An 18,389-nucleotide genomic window follows, 5' to 3' on the forward strand; every position below is an offset into this window, starting at 1 on the left:
AGTTGCCTTGTAGTCAGCGCAGATTCTAACTGACCCATCTGGTTTCACTGGGGTGACGATTGGCGTCTCCCACTTTGCATGGTCGACTGGTACTAGTATCCCTTGACTGACTAGTTTGTCTATCTTCTTGTCGATCTTGGGTTTAAGGGCAAAAGGGACCCTCCTCGCTTTTAACCGTATGGGGGCTACCTGCGGATCTAAATTGAAAGAAATAGGGGTCCCCTTGTACTTGCCCAGGCAGTCCTTGAAAACATCTTCGAATTCGTCCATGAGGGCGTCCTTTAGGTTAAAGTCGTTTCTGTAGATGCCAGTCACTCCCATGCCCAATGCTCGAAACCAGTCTAGTCCCAACAAGCTTGGCAGGGTCCCCTTGACTATCGTGATGGGCAGGGTTTTCTTGTGTGGTCCGTACTCGGCGGACGGATGTTGTCCTCGAACAGGGATGCGATTCCCTTGGTAGTCTTGAACTTTTAGCCGCTGTGTTCGCAGTTTGCGCTTGGCGATGTTCGGCAAAGCTTTCGCAAAAGTGTCCCAGGACATGATTGTGATCGCTGACCCTGTGTCCACCTCCAGTCGGCACGGCACTCCTTGATTTTCGGTTTTGTGAAGATTTTCTTCTCTACGGGTTGCTGCGACCCACTATCACGGTCGTTCGATTTGACTTGCGCCCTTTTGTTTTGACCAATCACGGGTCGCCTTGCCGATCCAGCGCTCTGATTGGTTGGTTTGAATTTTGGCGGGAAGGTTGGGGTGCTCGACAGACTTGAGCCAGGTGCCCCTTCTTCTCACACCGCCGACATGTAGCGTCCTTGAACTTGCATTGTTGACGCTGGTGTTGCCCTCCGCAACTTCCGCATTCATCCCGGTCTTCTTTTCTCGGTCTCGGTGTGAAAACTCCTTCCTCATCCTCGCCGTCTGATTCAGTCTGGATTTCTTCGTTGTGGACTGGAGTTGATTTCGCGCTCGCCATTGGTGTGAGCGGCTTTTGTAGGGTTTCCGCTGCTTGGGTGGACATCTCATGAGCTCTGGCTTCGTCCAGAGCGTTTGCCAGCGTTAGGTTGCTCTTGGATAGCAACCGCCTCCGCAAACGAATGTCCCTGACCCCACGGATGAGTTGCTCCAACAGTTCCTCATCCAAATCTCGGTACCCACAATATTTAGAGGCTTTTCTTAGGGCGGCCATGTAATCGCTGATGGACTCGCCCTCTTGCTGTCTGCGCTCTCCAAATTCAAAACGTTGCACGTATTTGGACGGTGTTGGCGCGAAATGGTTCTTCAATAGGTTCTGCAGAGTTTGCCACGATACCGATTGTACCGGCGTTGGCTCTGCCAGGGCTTCCGCGATGTCGATGACCTCGGGACCGCAGTGGCTCAGGAAGTATGCCCTTTTTCTGTTGTCTGGAACTCCTTGCAGTTCGTTCGCCTCGAGGAAGTTCTCGAAACGGGTCATGTATGTCCCCCATTTCTCCTTGGATGGGTCAAACGGCGCGGGCGGTGTGTAGCTGGCCATCGCTGCGTTTCCGCCCTGAATTTGCTGGGTTCGGTCCTTGTCGTGCGTTCAGCTCTTTCCTGGTGCTTTTAGCCTCGGGATCCCACCTTCGTCGCCAGTGTTAAGTTTGGGCAATAACGAGGCAGGAGACCAGGGTAGTGACAACAGCTCTTTAATATACAGTGAACCCAGCAGCCAGTACTGGGGCAAACCTCTCTTTATATACAGTTCGGCCGGTGGCCTCAACCAATCAGCAACGTGCTAATTCCCGCCAAAACTTTTAAAGATACATTACAGACTGGTTACCCAGAATTATTCCCTATGGGGATTGCAGATTAAAAGATCATGGGTCAGGCCATTAAACTGATGCTGCACTATAAATCCATTAATATGGGAATTAGGAAGTCCTGCAAATTTTTCTTGAATTTTGTGACAAATGTTCTGAGAGCTAGAGCTAAAGAGATCTAGAGATTTGTATAATATGGTAATTTTGATTTTGGTAACACTGTTTTGATTCTCTTGCACTACTGCAGAATTTACAATGAAGCTGAGAAACTATCAACTATGATAGGAGCTACAAGTTTTACAATTGTTCACATATGCAATAAATGGTGCTGCTTATAACAGAGAATAACACAGCATCCAATTTTATTCACTGGTTATAATATTGATTGGTAAGCAGGCAGAGCTTATGAAGCAAATATCAAAAATCAATTATTATATAAATATTTCTCCAAATAAGCTTTCACTTCTCTAATTCCCTTCAGCCTGAAGATGAAGAGTTAAATTCTAAAATACCCCAAGGAGATCTATATTTTTCTAGGTTCTTTTTTTTCTGACCTAGGAGTGTCTCCAAGCCCTAGTTCTCTTACACAATTATATCCCATTCAATATTGATCCATTTTTTCTTGTGGCACTTTGATCCATTTATCTATAAACTTTGAATTAAAAAAATTAGCAGCATAGATTTGGCCTCTTCCCTCCAGAGTGAAATCTGCTGTGTACATTTGGGTAAACCAAATTTGCAAAGATGTATTTTTCTATTTTTCTAACCCTTTATGGATTACTGCTTTGTTGTGGTGACGGGGCTTGCATAGCTCAATGAAGCTATGAGCTATGCCGTGCAGGGCCACCCAAGATGGACAGGTCATAGCAGAGAGTTCTGACAAAACATGATCCACTGGAGAAGGAAATGGCAACCCACTCCAGTATCTGTGCCATGAAAACCCCATGGACAGCACCAAAAGGAAAAAAGATATGACACCGGAAGATGAGTCCCACAGGTCGGAAGGTGTCCAATATGCTACTGCGGAAGAGTGGAGGGCTAGAACTAGTAACGCCAGAAAGAGTGAAGTGACTGGGCCAAAGCTGAAAGGATGCTTAGCTGTGGATGTGTCTGGTGGTGAAAGGAAAGTCCGATGCTGTAAAGATTTTTTCTCCATAGGAACCTGGAATATAAGATACATGAATCAAGACAAGTTAGATGTGGTTAAACAAGAGATGACAAGACTAAACATCGACATCTTAGGAATCAGTGAACAAAAATGGACAGGAATGGGTGAATTTAATTCAGATAACCATCAGGTATACTACTGTGGGCAAGAATCCCTCAGAAGAAATGAAGTAGCCTTCATAATCAATAAAAGAGTAGGAAAAGCAATACTGGGAAACAATCCCCAAAATGACCGAATGATCTCAGTTCGAAGCCAAGGCAAACCATTCAATATCACAGTAATCCAAGTCTATGCCCCAACCACTGGTGCTGAAGAGGATGAAATTGACTGGTTCTATGAAGCCCTACAGCACTTATAGAATTAACACAAAAAAATGATGTCCTTATCACCATGGGGGATTGGAATGCTAAAGTAGGAAGTCAAAAGATAACCAGAATAACAGGCAATTTTGGCCTTGGAATACAAAATGAAGCAGGGCACAGGCTGATAGAATTCTGTCAAAATAATACAATGGTCATAGCAAACACTCTTTTCCAACAATCCAAGAGTCATCTCTACACATGGACATCACCAGACGGTCAACAAAGAAATCAGATTGACTATGTGGTTTGCACCCAAAGAAGGAGAAGCTCTATACAGTCAGTAAAAACAAGGCCAGGAGCTGACTGTGGCTCAGATCATGAGCTTCTCATTGCAAAATTTAGACTTAAATTGAAGAAAATAGGGAAAAGCACTAGACCACTCAGGAATGAGCTAAATCATATCCCTGATGAATATACAGTAGAGGTGACAAATAGATTTAAGGAGGGGTGAAATCTAAAATTTTTCCCTACTGGTTCTGTAAGCGTGGCTTAATTGGTGGGCGTGGCTTGGTGGTCATATGACTGGGTGGGCGTGGCCAATAACAATAAATAATAAAAATAATAAACAAAGTATAAAGAACAATAGGTACCAAAAACCAACTTTCACACTTTACACACACAAAACACAACAGAACTCACACACACACACACACACACAATGCCACATACAGCTTTGTGAGATTTTGTATGCTTGTGTAGTTAGAGTGAAACACTACAGAAACACACCATATCTCAGAAAGCTGCACAATTTTTTTTAAAATTTGAATTTATATCCTGCCCTTCTCCGAAGACTCAGGGCAGCTTACATTGTGTTAAACAATAGTCTCATCCATTTGTATATTATATACAAAGTCAACTTTTATTGCCCCCAACAATCTGGGTCCTCATTTTACCTACCTTATAAAGGATGGAAGGCTGAGTCAACCTTGGGCCTGGTGGGACTTGAACTTGCAGTAATTGCAAGCAGCTGTGTTAATAACAGACTGCATTAGTCTGTAGAGCCACCAGAGGCCCTTATTATTTAAAATAAATATTTTATTTTATATTATTTTATTTTATTTTATTTATATTTTTAAATCAGGGGACTTCAATTCCCAGAGTTCCTCAGCCAGCAAAGCCAGCCAGCATTAGTTGCTCACTGAGGAAATAGATTAGCTAAGCAATTGATTCTGTCTGGTGCTGAAAGTGAAACTGCTTTTGGGCTGGGAAAAAAGCCAGGCGTTGGATCAGTAATCAGGTAAGTGCCTTAGAATCTTTACTCTTACTTGTAGAAAACATGTTTTTTTAAGGTTCTGCTGATGAGGAACTCAGGTGAGATCGCCAGAAAAACCTTAAAAAATTTTTTTTTAAAGTTTAAAGGCTCTGCCAATCTCAGCTGAGGGGCGGGCTCCTCAAAGGCTTTTTTTTACTTTTAAAGGCTGTTTTTGGCTGAAGAAAAACCTGCTTTTAAAAGTAAAAAACAAAACAAAAAACCTCTGCTGATGGTGTGGCTCAGCAGAGGAAGTGGGGGGGGGGCAGGGATTTTTGCTATCGGTCCTCTGAACCAGCAGCCGCCATCGCTACTGGATCACACGAGTCGGTCTGAACCGGGAGCATTTCACCCCTGGACTTAAGGAATTATATCCGATAGACAGGATGCCTGAAGAACTATGGACAGAGGTTCAAGAGGTAGCAACTAAAACCATCGCAAAGAAAAAGAAATGCAAGAAAGCAAAATGGTTGACTGAGGAAGCTTTGCAAATAGCTGAGGAAAGAATAGAAGTGAAAGGCAAGGGAGAAAGAGAAAGATACACCCAGTTGAATGCAGAACTCCAGAGAATATCTAGAAGAAATAAGAATACCTTCTTAAATGAACAGTGCACAGAAATAGAAGAAAACAATAGAACAGGGAGGACCAAAGATCTCTTCAAGAAAATTGGAGATATGGAGGGAATGTTTCATGCAAAGATGGGCATAATAAAGGACCAGAATGGCAGGGACCTAACAGAGGCAGAAGAGATAAAGAAGAGGTGGCAAAATTACACAGAAGAACTATACAAGAACGAGCTTAACATCCCTGATAACCACAATGGAGTGGTCACTGACCTCAAGCCAGACATCTTAGACATGTGAAGTCAAATGGGCCTTAGGAAATCAGAGCAACAACAAAGCTAGTGGAGGAGACAGTATTCCAGCTGAGCCATTCAAAATTTTAAAAGATGATGCAGTAAAAGTGCTACACTCAATTTGCCAGCAAATTTGGAAAATTCAACAGTGGCCATAGGATTGGAAAAGGTCAGTTTACATTCCAATTCCAAAGAAAGGCTATGCCAAAGAATGTTCAAACTATCGCACCATTGCACTCATTTCACATGCTAGTAAGGTTATGCTTAAAATCCTACGAGCTAGACTCCAGCAGTATGTGGATCGAAAACTACCAGAAGTACAGGCAGGATTTCGAAGAGGCAGAGGAACTAGAGATCAAATTGCCAACATACGCTGGATCATGGAGAAAGCTAGGGAGTTCCAGAAAAACATCTACTTCTGCTTTATTGACTATGCTAAAGCCTTTGATCATGTGGATCACAACAAATTGTGGCATGTTCTTAAAGAGATGGGAGTACCAGACCATCTCATTTGTCTCTTGAGAAAACTGTATGCGGGTCAAGAAGCAACAGTGAGAACTGGACACGGAACCACTGATTGGTTCAAAATTGGGAAAGGAGTCTGGCAAGGCTGTACACTGTCGCCCTGCCTATTTATCTTATATGCAGAGCACATTATGAGAAAGGTGAGGCTGGATGAATCAAAAACTGGAATTAAGATTTGCTGGGAGAAATATCAACAACCTCAGATATGCAGATGTTACCACTCTAATGGCAGAAAGCGAAGAGGAACTAAAGAGCCTCTTGATGTGGGTGAAGAAGGAGAATGCAAAAGTTGGCTTGAAACTCAACATTAAGGAAACTAAGATCATGGCATCCAGCCCTCTCAATTCCTGGCAAATAGATGGAGAAGAAATGGAGGTAGTGAAAGATTTTATTTTCCTCGGCTCCAAGATCACCGCAGATGGGGACTGCAGCCAAGAAATTAAAAGACACTTGTTCCTTGGGCAGAAAGCTATGGCAAATCTAGACAGCATACTAAAAAGCAGAGACATCACCCTGCTAACAAAAGTGCATATAGTCAAGGCTATGGTTTTTCCAGTTGCAATGTATGGCTGTGAAGGTTGGACCGTAAGAAAGGCTGAGGCCAAAGAATTGAGGCCTTTGAACTCTGGTGCTGGAGAAGACTCCTGCGAGTCCCTTGGACTGCAAGGCGATCAAACCGGTCAGTCCTAGAGGACATCAACCCTGACTGCTCTTTAGAAGGCCAGATCCCGAAGATGAAACTGAAATACTTTGGCCACCTAATGAGAAAGAAGGACTCACTGAGAAGAGCCTAATGCTGGGAAAGATTGAGGGCAAAAGAAGAAGGGAATGACAGAGAATGAGGTGACTGGATGGAGTCACTGAAGCAGTGGGCATGAGCTTAAATGGACTCCAGAGGATGGTAGAGAACAGGAAGGCCTGGAGGAACCAAGGGGTCACGATATGATTTTGCAACTAATAACAACAATTTTTCTACACAATTTAGGGAATTACTAGATAAGAATGAAAGAAAAGATCCTCTCATAGCTTTTAAACATATATTACACAAACTCTTGTGTTACTTTAAGATATAAATTGAAAACAAATGACTTTTAAAGTTGTGTTTACAGTCAAAGGTAGTGAATTCATTTATCCTCTTTTTTGAGGTATTTGGATGGATGAAAGAAGCCCATTGTGAAAAGAATGACATAATTAGTGATAACAATTTATTTTATGGGCCCTTTTCTTTGCTGTCACCATATATGATAGTAGTACCAAAAATACACACTATATTTGTTATTTCTCCCATAAAATGTAGCATTATGTCTTTCATATACCCCAGAAGAGTGTGGAGAAAGCAGTCCTTTATTTCAGCAAATGTCAATTTTGTTGCTCTCAAATTTGCCTGACTCAGCTAAGATAAATATAATTTGAAATGAGAATTAAAATCAAATTAAAATTTTGTTAGAAGTACACATGCTGAAGCACAAACAAGCCCCCCCCCCAAACCATCACCACTGTAACAAAATTTAGAAAACCAGCCGCAGCACATTTGCTGTCCTCAGCAACTTTTTTTTTTTTAAAAAAATCTTCCATTTCTGCTCTTTAAGGCAGCAAAGATGGAAGTATGTAAGCAATGTATAGTGAAAAGTCATAAGTCAAAATAGAGGCTGAATAAACACGTCAGTAATCAGAGTGATTACAATTGGAATATAAGAAGCGACACTTATGCTATTATTTCCTGGACCTGACAGTAGCTCTCCAGATTCCTGATGGAAAACCTGTCTGAATTTTTCTCTCTCATCAATCCTTTTAAACATTGTAGTGATGAGACACCAACCTTAGAGAATCTGCTGTGCAGAGAAACCTGCCTAGTGGTAATACTGGACAAGTTTGGACTCACATGGAAACTCAGTTTCTTTGAAGCTTGGTTTTGTGGATGTAATATCGTTGAAATCTAGAGGGGGAATAGAACACATGGGGGCACTCATGTAGTGCCTGTTGGAAACTCCTGAACACGGTGATCCAGGGAAATAGTCTCAGCTGCTTTATGGGAGCACCCATTCCCCACTTTCCCTTTGAATCTAAAGTGTTGCACAGCCCCTGTCATTCATTCATTCATTTTTTTAAAAAGGGCATTTATCAAATAATATGAACAAAACTAGAATTAAATCAACCAATATGCAACCCTGTCATTTTGCATAAAGGACACAGAATTGGGTTTCCCTTAATTCGGGACTTGAATAATCTGAGCATAACATTTTAATTTATTTTAAAACCAATAAGCATGCACGCAGCCTTGGCTTTTATGGCTGTTACAGGCAGTTTCCCATAGGGGTCTGGATCGCTTAAGCTGCTGAATTTACACAGCAGGCTGGGATGGGAACGGAGCCAGTGCCAAAATCTATAAGTCAAAAGATTACCAAGAAGAATGCCTCTGAAGCAAAGGAATAAAGGATTCCTTCTTCCTCTTCCTCCTCCAACTTCTTCTTGCGTTTTGTGTCCAGTTCCGTTTTCTGGCAGATCAGAGAAGGAAAGCCTTCCTTTTGTTTGTTAGCTCTTGCAACTGGGGGTCTATTTTAAGTCACCCTCCCCATTAATGCCTAAATGGCAGGAGAACGAGAAGGGTGCCAAAGTGAAGGCACCTGTGACTGCTTGAAAGGTTCTTGATTACGGGGGTTTTGTTGCTTCGAAAATGGCCTATTTTGATCCTCTTTTCTCTGATTTTTTTTTCTATTCCCACTCTGTGCTCTTCTCTTTATAAAAAAAAATGTCACTAAGCTATTAGATTTGCAAATAAGCAGGCAGGAAAACAGCAACAAAAGGGAGCTGGAGCTGAGGAGCAAGCAGGTATAATTACTGTAATTAACTGGAGCAGCAGGAGCACCGTAGGAGTCGGCGGAGAGAAAGGCAGTCACTTTTGAAAGAAAGCTAGCATGGGTTGGGGATTGGGGAGCTAATTCTGGCAGGGGTACACAGGCCTGTCCACAACCCTGTGACCCTCCTTCACCTGACTAGTCTTCCACAAAGAATCAGATTGGATGGCTTAGCTCCTATGGGCAATGTGCACATAAGAACTTCCCTGCCTGTTTTATGCACAACATTTATTAAATTAATTGATCAGAACAAGTCCTGCTACTTTAGGTGTTTAGGTAACTAAGAGAGCGCCAATATGAGGCTTCCATGTTCAGGGGTTGTATCTTTTTGTTGGAGTGGGGTGGGTGGAAAAGGGATGTCAAGTAAGGGAAGTTTTGCTGTTTTGTTCTCTTTTCAGTTTTGTTTACAACCTCAGAAGAAGGTGTGCCTAAATAGCTTCATCTAACCTTCAACCTTCTGTGGATAGCAGCATAATATGCAGTCACATATTGAAAGTGCCAAAGTTTCAGCTTTATGTTGAACCATTCATAACCACATTCACCTTAGAATCTCATGCTGGTCCTGGTGGGAGATAGGTAGATGACCATGTGCCCTTGGTATTACAGTCAAACTCTGCCCACAGCCTAGCGTTCGATCCTGATGGGGCTCAAGGTTGACCCAGTCTTCTATCAGGGGTGAAATGCTCCTGGTTCGGACCAAATCTCCTGATCTGGTAGCAGTGGTGGCAGGTGGTTCGGAGAACTGGGTAGAAAAAATCCCTGCCCCACCCCATGCCCAGCTGAACTGCGTGATCATTTTTTTTTAACTTTTAAGGTTTTTTTTTTAACTTTTAAAAGCATTTTTTTCTTTAGCCAAAAAAATGCTTTTAAAAGTAATAACAAAAGCCTTTGATGATTGCGTGGCTCAGCTGGGATCGTCAGTGGCTTTTAAAAGCATTTTTTCTACAACCTCTTTGGCCAAAGAGGTTGTAAAAATGCTTTTAAAAGGCTCCTCTGACGATCCCAGCTGAGCTGCCTGATCGTCAGAGGCTTTTTTTGTCTTTTAAAGGCAAAAAAAAAATGCTTTTAAAAGTAAAAAAAAAAAGTTGGCCACGCCCACCCAGTCACATTACCCCACCCACCCACAAAGGCACGCCCACAGAACCGGTAGTAACAGATTTTACATTTCACCACTGCCTTCTATCCTTCCAAGGTCAATAAAATGAGGACCCAGATTGTTGGTGGCCATATACTGACATTGTAAACAGCCCAGAGAGTCCTCTAAAGCAGTATTGGGTAGTATACAAGTCTAAGTGCTACTGCTATCTGTGGAAGTTTGTAGATTTAATTGCAAACAAAATGGCAACTTTACATCTCCTCTTCCCAATTTAACAGTAGCAGTATTACTTTTTATTCCTAAGTAAAAAACCACAAGATTGAGAGTCCAATCTATATACAAATGAAGTCCAGGTAAATATGCACAGGGTTCCACCTTTATGGTTTTTTTCCCTTTTAACAAACACTTAAACAATAATTCAAAAGTTTGCTTTTAATATGACATAGATGCATTGGTGAGAATGGTGTTATCTTATTCATTTATTTTTGTCCTGTTTTTCTTCACAAAGGAACTTGATAGTGTAACAAACAAACTTCTATAAAAACAATTTGATAAAAGCAAACAATAAAACAAACTCCATGAACAAAATAATAAACCCACAGGAATACAATAACTATAGTAGAGACTAGCAAAACCAGGGGAGGAGTCAAATGGGGCATCAGTTTAGAGCACAGATGTCGAACTCATTGCCGTTATGTGACATTCCATGACTTGTTCCCATTCGTGGAGCTGGGGTGGGCGTGGCCTGCATGTGACACATCCAGCCTGTGGGCTGCTAGTTTGACACCCCTGGTTTAGAGTCTCTACAAAAGGACAAACCCCTCCCTTCTGAAGACCATTGACCCTTATCTAGTTTTACCCAGGTGCAAACTATTAGTCTAAGAAATTTCCTACACATAAGTTTGAGCAATAAATCAGTAATTTTGAAACTTCACATGTGCATTTGGTTGTTTGTGCCTGACTATAATGAACAACAAGTACGTAGCAGGACACACATGCAGATTAATGTGCACAGTTAATTTTAACACCATTTCCCTATGTTTTGTTTTTAAGAATCAGACCAGTAGTGGGTTGCTACCGGTTCTCCCCAGTTCATAAGAACTGGTAGTAAACATTTTGAGTAGTTCGGAGAACTGATAGTAAAAATTCTGCCTGGCCCCGCCCCTAATCTCTTGCTGCCTCCCGACTCCCAGCTGATCGGCTAGAAGGAAAAAATCAAGATTCACTTGTCAAAGAAGAGAGAAAAAAAACAAGACACCGTCCCTTTAAATTGAGAAGCCAAGAAGCCTCCCAACTGATCGGCTCGCTTCTCAGCCAGGAGATCACTTGGCAAAGAAGAAGGGGGGGGGGGAAATGCTGTCATTTTAAATTGACAGAGCGGCTAGAAGCTCCTTTCTCAGTCAGCTGAACAACAAATTGGATAAGAGGAGGAATTCTTATATGGTTCAATGTTTTTGAAGTTTTGGGGTTTGTGCAACATGGGCTTTGTGTTTCTAAAAAGGTTTGGGTGATTTCCATTGTGAAGTATCCTGTCTTGAATGAGTTTTCTGCCTGCTTCTAAATGGAGCCGAACTTCCGGCTTCCACTTTATATTATCTGTAAGCACCGGTAGCTGTTTTCTGCTTACAAAGTTTCCTTTATGCAGTTGGCAGGAATGTGGAATTCCAGGCAGGTTCCTTGCTAGCAGCTTGATTATTCCTTAATTATCTGGGATATTTTATTTGGGAAATGAAGAGGGGGGAGTTTGAGTCCTTCCCAGAACAGATTAGTGAGGTGGGGAGGAAATGGGGATTTTGAAGTAACCTTCCCCTGGAGTGGGGAGGGAATGGGGATTTTAGGCTGTCAAACATCAGCCATAATACTAATGATTGTTTTGAACAATATGCAGGTTGTATTACATGAATGGCTATTTTATATGTGAAATTACGACTGAAACCTATATAGGTTCCCACTGTCAGGAAGTTTGACCTTAGTTTTAGGTTGCTTCTCTCTTTGTTGAGTTTCCATCCATTGCTTCTTGTTTTGCCTTCTGGTGCTTTGGAAAATACTTCCCCCCACCTTCTTTCTAGCATCCCCTTCAAAGACTGTTGCCTATCACACTCTTGGGCAAAGCATGTGAGCCATTTCCTCCTTTCAGTGGTCCGTGAAAGTGCATCTATAGCAGAGGTCTCTAACCTTGGCCACTTTAAGACTTTAAGACAGCAAAGCTGGCTGAGGAATTCTGGGAGTTGAACTCCATAAGTCTTAAAGTGGCCAAGTTTGGAGACCCCTGATCTATAGTATGTAGATAATAAAGTTGAAAAAAGGTGAACAACATTTTTGCAGAACTATAGATACGTTGAGGCTGGGTGTGACAAGGAATGGCTGGGAGGGGAGAGGCCAGGCGAGGTACCCCTTGACATGAGAGACATTGAGTTGGCCACGCCTACCCAGTCATATGACCATCAGTGGGCTACACCCATTGTCACATGACCATCAAGCCATGCCCACAAAATAAGCCACGCCCACAGAATCGGTAGTAAAAATTTTAGAACCCACCCCTGAATCAGACCAAAAATTTTTGGCATTTTGAAGAAATGTAACAGAGCTCGAGTCTTACACACTTGCGAAATGTAGTCCCCCTGGTTTATCCTACAAGCTACAAGACCCGGGGAAGGAGAAGTGAAGACAGTTTCAGATGTATGTGTAAAGTTGCCTTTTTAGAGAATTATTGCATGGATCTTAGTTCATTGATCATTTTTAATTGGTGCCTTTGCATTACTGTACATACTTTCTCTTTCTATTTGCATTTGTAACTAATTATGGAAAAAAACTTCAGCATCATGGTCTTTTCAGCTGAAAATCATGCTCCCATAATACTGGCCAAGAATACTAAATATCTGTCATGAGAACAAGTTAACAGACCCTATACCAGTGGTGGCAAAACTTTTATTCACTGAGTGCCAAACAGGTACGCACTTCGCTTACGTGTGGCTCCTCCCCCAGGCACTGTGCACACAACCACACCATCTGCACATGCACATGGCTTTTGCACACCCCCGTGAGCTGTGCATGCAGGTGCACCATCTGTGCATGTGCATGACTTTCACATGTGCAATGCATGTGCGCAAATGCCCATCTGCGCATGCATGTGTTGTGCACATGTACTTGCAGGCACATGTGCAAATGTACATGCATGTGCAAATGTGCGCGCATCCACAGGAGAGCGCCAAAGACCAGCTGGGTCTCCAGAATTGTGCGCATGTGCACCGGAGGCCCAAACACCAGATGGGGTATGCGCACATGCGCAGCTGCAGGTAAGTTGGGCAACAGCTTGCGTGCCCGGAAAGATGGCTCTGTGTGCCACCTTGGCCATGTGTGCCATAGGTTCGCCATCACGGCACTATGCTATGCTATGCTATGCTATGCTATGCTATACTAGTGATGGCTAACCTTTTTGCCATTGCGTGCCACGATGGGGGGGGGGAGAAAGTTTGCACACGCGCATGCCCACATTCATAATTCTATGTGCCCCGCCCTGTGCATGCGCGCGTAACCCCCCCTCCCCCCCTGCTCCTGGCACATGATGGCCTAGTAGGCCCATTTCTTTTTTTCACCTGGCTCCAGGTCCTCTCTATGCATTTGGGGAGGGTGAAAACAGCCTTCCCCATCCCCTCGGAGGCCCTCCGGAGGCCCAAAACAGCCCGTTTACCAACTTCCGGTTGGATAGGAAGTGATGTTTTCTGCTGTCCCCAGCCTCCAGAACCTCTCTAGGAGTTTCTGGAGGCTGGGGACAGCAGAAAACATCACTTCCTGTTCAACCGGAAGTTGGGAAATGGGCCGTTTTGGGCCTCCAGAGTGCCTGGGGAAGGTTGTTTTTGCCCTCCCTAGATGCATAGAGAAGATCTGGAGCTAAGTGAGAAAGAAAAATGGGCATTCTCCACCCACCACAGGCCCTCCAGAGGCAGGAAACAGCATCTTTCCCTACTTCTGGTGGGCCCAGAAGCCCCGAATATCAGCTGGCTGGCGAGCGCATGCGCGCCAAAGCTGAGCTGGCGTGCCCACTGATATGGCTACACGTGCCATCTGTGGCACGCCTGCCATAGGTTCACCATCACGGTACTATACTATACTATCCCAACAAGGGTAAATTTAACAAAAAAACAGAAAACAAAACAAACCCCCAGAATCATGCACAGGTTTTAACTAACACACAATCAGCTTAAAGTTAGTCACTTGACTTCTTTTGTCTATTCAGACTGAAAGGTTTCAAGACAATCTACCTCTTCCATAAGGCCATCTACTTCTCAATAATGTTCCCTAAAAAGGGAAGGTTGGAAGCTAAATGAAAATCGTCCAGTTCCATTTGGACCTTTGAGGGCAAATAACCAATCCTTTAAAATAAGTGGCGACCTCTTCTCTGAACCATAAATCAGTCCTTTCATTATCTATTTATTATGGTTGGTCACACAATCAGCCAGCTGTTTAGACTGGAGTTGGCATTTTTATCAACTTATCAAAACCTTCCCAAAGTTGTAGTATAGGCAGATGTTGTTTGATGGTATTAAAGGTGTTGCTGCAGGATGTAAACTATTTCAAGAAAAGCTACCTTCTGCAACTGACTGATGGGTGCTAAGCCAGGGTGGGTTCTACTTACTTTTACTACCGGTTCGCAGCAGGATCACATGCATAGAAGCTTTCTGATGATGGGGTCAGTGGGCGGAGCCTCCCCCAGTTTTACTATCGGTTCTGTTGTGTTCCACTCCCCATCCGACGGTCGGGTCTGGGAAGTCTGTATCAAGCGTGGCCACAAAGCTTCTGCAGTTTTGCCAAATTCCTTTCAGATTTCTCAGGCAGGCAGGAATCCAAGGTGTGACTTCAGCAAACCAGATGAGACTTTGCTTGACTCAAGGAATGCCAAAAAGCAGATCCTTTATATAGGCCATGGGGTATGGCTCCATGACTCAGCACTTATCCAGGCCTGCCCCTCCCTTCCTTCTGCTGACGTCGCCTCTCAATTCTTCGGAAGTGGGGATCCGTCCACTGTAAATTCCCTTCCTCCGGATCTGCTGCCGGCAATTCTAACACGTGGCTGGCTTCGTGCACACACGTTGTAGGAGTGAGGTTTGTTTGTTCATTCCTGACATTCTGTCTGGGCATGGTGCCAGAGCTGGGGGCTGGAGGCATGCCAGGCTGTTCCTCTTCATTATCAGACTCTGAATCTGATAGCAGGCCCGGCAGGAGGAGGGAGGGGCCCGGCTGAGGAGAGGAGGGCGGGCGAGGCACAACAGGTTCACAAGAACCGGTCCAAACCAGGGGCAACTCACCACTGGTGCTAAGAATTATAGGTGTGGTTATCAAACACATTTAGAGATACCAGGTGGGAAAAGACTGGATTAGAACTTTTTTTAAAAAAATAATTTTTATTAAACAGTTTTGTTTTATTTTTGAAAACAAAAAAGAATCTTTTACAATTTTCTTCTTCTAAACAATTTCGCATCAGTAAACATTTCTTACATATCTATTTTTTCCTCATTTCATTTTATCCGTTATACATATAATTGCAATATTGATTTATTTACATATATACATATAGATAACAGTGTGCACAATTTCATTCCTACCATCTGCATCTTTTCTCTTTCCTCTTGTTTGTTACTGCATTTCCACTCCTATATCTTCCTCATTTACTCTTTCCTTGCCTTTTATCCCTCTCATCTAACTATTCATACCATTTCTCCCACACTATATAATATTCTGTTTCCTCTTTTTCTTGTATTTCTATTCATTCATTCATTCATTCATTCATTCATTCATTCATTCATTCATTCATTCATTCATTCATTCATTCATTTCTATAGCCACCCAAGTCAACCAAGTGATTCTGGGCAGCTTACAATTCTAAAATTATTTTTTTTTATTTTTTTTTATTTTTTTTATAAATAATTTTTATTTCCATTTTCCAACATCATATTTATGTACAAACTATTATCCATCATTAATCATTAATTTTTATTTATTACTGATTCAGGCCTGCCCGATTGCCACTTCCTTTCTTCACAACCTCCCTCTCTACCCTCTACTACTTTCACATCCTTCATCTCCTTCGCTTTACTACTTCCTCTCCTCCTTCTCCACTCCTCCTTCTTACCCTATCTAACCTTCTTATTCCCTCCTCCTTCTCTACTCTTTCCTACCTACTTTCTTCCCTCCTTCTACTCTCTCCTTTTCTGTCTGAAATGGCAGTCGAGCATCCCCAATATCATTTTAAATTTTAATTTCATATCTTCAAAAATTACTGTACATTAATAATCAATCCATGTATCATTTCCCCTTCCCCCTCCTCCTTCCCCCAGACTTCCCAGAGCAAATACCGGGTATTATGACCAACAATCACAAGCTAAAGTATACAAAATATACATAACCTCCCACCTTTAAAAATTTGAAACTTTAGATCCCCTCACAATAAAAATAAAGAGATAGGAAAGAATAATAAAAAGAAAAAGAAAAAAAGAAGCAATACCAACTTCACATATTACTTCTTCTTACAGTCCATTTTTAAAATTAATCCATCTTCTCAAATTCAATTTTTTTCCATTTGTATATTCCTTCAAATTTCATAAATCCATTTCTCAAATTACAGTCCATCTTCTCGAACTCAAATTTTCATCACTTATATATTTCTTCAGTTGCCATAACATTTAATGTCCGTTCTTCTTACAATCCATTTTAAAAATTAGTCCATCTTCATTTAGATCCTAAAAAATTATCGTGTATGTATCCAGAAATGCAAGCAAAATGTTGGAGATGTAATTGTGATGACGCTACATATTTTCACATTTGGTGGACTTGTAAGGTCATAAAGGCCTTTTGGATAAAAATTTGGTGGATTTTACAAAATGTTCTGAAAAAGAAGATAAAGTTCCTGCCGCAATTTTTCTTGTTGGGAATTATTACGGATTGTACAGTAATTGAGACTAAATTGATTTTAAATCTAATAACTGCAGCAAGATTACTAATAGGACAATATTGGAAGAAAAAAGAAGTACCAACAATACAAGAATGGATATTGAAAGTTGCCAATTTGGCTGAGATGGCGAAGATATCAGCCTTTTTGAAAGACAATACGCAAGAAAGATACTTAAAGGAATGGAAAAAATGGATTGACTATATTCAACGTAGATATCAGACTAAGAGTTATCAGACTGTTTTTGAATGATTATGATGTATTATTTTTGATAGCTTTTGGGGAAGTTAGAATTGATGATTGTAGGGTATAATTAAGTTGGGACGAAAACCTTTTAGCATATGTTTGTTTTACTTTTAACTATACCTTGTGCTCGTTCCGGGAAGTCGGGGAGGGTTGCGAAGGGAGGGGAGGAGGGGAAAGGGAAAAAATTTTGTAAAACTTTTTGAATAAAAAAAAAAAAAAAAATTAGTCCATCTTCTAAAATTCAAATTTTTTTCACCCACTTGTATATTCCTTCAAATTTCATAAGTCCATTGCTTATTGAAAAAGTTTTACAATTTTTTTCAGCAATTATCCCCCCCACCTCCCTCCTCCTCCCTCTCCCTCCCCTTCCTCGACCTTCCCCCGAGACTTCCCAGAGCAAAATACAGGGTATTACATCTAAATCATAAGCTAAAATACAACAATAAACCATCACCCTTAACTTCTCCTTTCCCCTTGGCAACCTTAACTCCCCTTTTCCATTTAAACAAATACACTAATACAGTACAATTCCTACAATCACTCATAAGCTATTTGATACTTTTTAGTCTGATATTTGTTTTGAATATAATCAATCCAACTTCTCCATTCCAATATATATCTTTCTTGTGAACAGTCTTTCAAATACGCTGAAATTTTTGCCATTTCTGCTAAGTTCGATACTTTAAGTGTCCATTCTTCAATTGTAGGCAAATCTTCTTTCTTCCAATATTGCGCAACCAATAATCTCGCTGCTGATATTAAATTTAAAATCAGTTTAGTCTCTATTACTGTACAGTCCATAATAATACCCAATAAAAATATCTGTGGTGTAAACTTTAGCGTCTTTTTCAAGATATTCTATTCTGCATAATCCACCAAATTTTTATCCAAAATGCTTTGATTTTTTTACAAGTCCACCATACATGGTGGACTTGCAATTCTAAAATTCTGATGTTGATGTTATCAATTCAGTTGTGTCCAGCTTAACTCTTGGCGATTCTACAGCTTCTCATAATCAATGCCAGGAAAGGCTTTCTTTTAGTTGATGAAGCGCATGTAAACGATCTTTTGATATTCGCAAGTTTTTTTCCATGATCCAGCACAGATTCACTTCACAGATTCAAAGTGGATGCCATGACCCAGGGGTGGGTTTCAAATTTTTTTACTACTGGTTCTGGGGGTGTTGCTTGGTGGGCGTGGCATGGCTTGGTGGGTGTTGCTTGGTGGATGTGGCAGGGGAAGGATACTGTAAAATCTCCATTCCCACCCCACTCCAGGGGAAGGTTACTGCAAAATCCCCATTTCCTCCTG

Source organism: Ahaetulla prasina, chromosome 1 (assembly GCF_028640845.1).
Source record: "Ahaetulla prasina isolate Xishuangbanna chromosome 1, ASM2864084v1, whole genome shotgun sequence".
Taxonomy (NCBI): Eukaryota; Metazoa; Chordata; class Lepidosauria; order Squamata; family Colubridae; genus Ahaetulla; species Ahaetulla prasina.